The 2,500-nt window shown below is 42.9% G+C and overlaps 1 non-coding gene across 1 annotated transcript; it reads left to right on the top strand.

Annotated features, from left to right (window-relative positions):
- Positions 1 to 389: 389 nt before the first annotated feature.
- Positions 390 to 508, top strand: LOC135332434 (5S ribosomal RNA). The gene has a single exon (XR_010393293.1). It is a non-coding gene; the product is annotated as a 5S ribosomal RNA (ribosomal RNA).
- Positions 509 to 2,500: the final 1,992 nt, after the last annotated feature.

The raw sequence follows: 2,500 nt of genomic DNA on the forward strand, positions 1-2,500 counted from the left end.
TTCCAAGTCTATAGATATAGATATAGATATAGTCTGAGCATCCAGCTAGCTATGAAGTAATGATTATATTAAGAGTTTGCATGTTTCCAGTGAAGTAAGTAAGTAAGTAAGTAAGTAAGTAAGTAAGTAAGTAAGCAAGCTTGAAGTAGACAGTAGATAGTAGATAGTTAGTAGATAGTTGTATAGCTAGAGTATGATTATAATTATCAGTAAGTAAGTCCATAGTTGTATAATACCAGTAAGTACAGAGAAGTACACTCCACTCCACTCCACTCCACTCCACTCCACTCACTCACTCCCTCCCGGCCCACTCCCTCCACAGCAATTAAATTAAGTCGAGTATATTTCTGAACTTCACACATAAGTACATGAGATATGCATTGACTTGTGTCTACGACCATACCACGTTGAAAACACCGGTTCTCGTCTGATCACCGAAGTTAAGCAACGTAGGGCCTGCCCAGTACTTGGATGGGTGACCGCCTGGGAACAGCAGGTGTTGTAGGCTTCTGCATTCTTATTTTTGTTTGTTTTCAGAATATTTCACAACGAGCAGTTAAGGCCCAAAAATATGAAAACTGCAGCCTTAAATCCTCGTTGATCATTACCAAACCGCAAAGACGAAACTTTCTTTTTGTGATAGCAACAGTTTTACAATTGATCCCTGCCTTTGTCATTATAGTCATGGCACTGCAAGCAACTGAAGTATGTGATGATGGCTACTTGCAAACAGTAATTGTATAATTACGCACGTATAATTATAACTATCCTAATTATAGTGAGTGACACAGGAAAAATATCAAAATTTCTTATACTTTACAAATACAAAATTTCCTGTAGACTTATGAATGTTACACAAGTCCTGAACTACTTCAGGAATAGTAAAGGAAACTATACAGGAAACGTTGCACTATCCTTTGTAAGTAGGTTGCAGGACACTTGCAGGACACCTCAGGAAATGTGCAGATTTTATGGGCTGCAATGTAGCAGCACTGTAGCAGGAAATTTAAATATTTTCCCTGAGTGAGTGAGTGAGTGAGTGAGTGAGTGAGTGAGTGAGTGAGTGAGTGAGTGAGTGAGTGAGTGAGTGAGTGAGTGAGTGAGTGAGTGAGTGAGTGAGTGAGTGAGTGAGTGAGTGAGTGAGTGAGTTATATATACCTTCATTGAGCCATGCTTCATTTGATCATAACAATATCAAGCTTATCTTCAAGTAGTATTGTATTGTACGTTGCTAACAATACGCAAATAATGTACAGTAAATTCAAGTGGGAATAAAAGTAGTGGGTAAAAAGTTGTAATGTTCATGGAGTGTAAAGTCAACGAGCACTTAAGGCCCTATTATTTCTATTTTCCAGCCTAAAGTCCTCGTGGTGGAAAAAATTAATGTTAGTGTAATGAAGTCCTTGCCTAGTTACAAAGCGGCCCCTTACAAAGCGCCTAGTTACAAAGTAGCTTCAATGGGTAGTTATAATTAGAAGCTGCAGCTGGTAGTTAAAGCAGCAATTGTTGTGTAGCTTGTGAAGCTATGTTGTAGCTGGCTGACTGGCCGGCCCACCAACCTACCTACCTACCTACCTACCTACCTACCTACCTACCTACCTACCTACCTACCTACCGACCGACCGACCGACCGACCGACCGACCGACCGACCGACCGACCGACCGACCGACCGACCGACCGACCGACCGACCGACCGACCGACCGACCGACCGACTGACTGATGAATAGTAAGAGGTGGGTGGCTGGCTGGCTGGCTGGCTGGCTGGCTGCTGGCGAATAGATGTTGTGCTGCAATATAGTGAGTGAGTGAGTGAGTGAGTGAGTGTACTATAATACTATACAGAATCTTTGCAACAAGACAGTAAAAGCATAGAGCATTACCCTTCCTTATATGGAATTTGAGTACACACACTGTGGTCTGTTTTACTACTTAAATGTATGAGCACATCCCATATATAATAAGGAACCACAGTGCTCAACACACTTGTTTCTATTTGTGTTGCAAAGATTGTGCAATCTCCAGTATTGTATTGTAACTGTATGTTAGCCATGTATAACTTGAACTGTATGTTTAGCGGAATGGAAGGGTGCAGACGGGGAACAGTGCAGATGGGAACATTGCAGAGGGGATTTGCGCGCCGGAAAATTGGAGCAATTACCATACAAGTGCAGACGAATGAAGGAATGAACGCGCGTAGCGCGAAAATTTGAGCAATATATCGCAAGCAATTACCATACAAGTGCAGACGAATTGAACAATGTGACCACGTGGGCTAGATAAGCAACCAAACAAGAGTGTCGTACAAATGAGCGTGTTGATAGGTCGTGAAGTGGGGTGTTGTGGCAAAAAAAGTCACGCTTAATTACATACGAGACGAGTTCCAGCGTTGCTCCTAGTGACGGGTGCTGTGTAGGGTGACTGCAGCGGTTCATCCGTGTGTCCGCATCGTTGTGTAGACTGCCTGTGTCGGCGGGCGTCTGACCTGCTGGTGACTGGTC

The sequence above is a fragment of the Halichondria panicea genome, chromosome 2 (assembly GCF_963675165.1).
Source record: "Halichondria panicea chromosome 2, odHalPani1.1, whole genome shotgun sequence".
NCBI classification, from domain to species: Eukaryota; Metazoa; Porifera; class Demospongiae; order Suberitida; family Halichondriidae; genus Halichondria; species Halichondria panicea.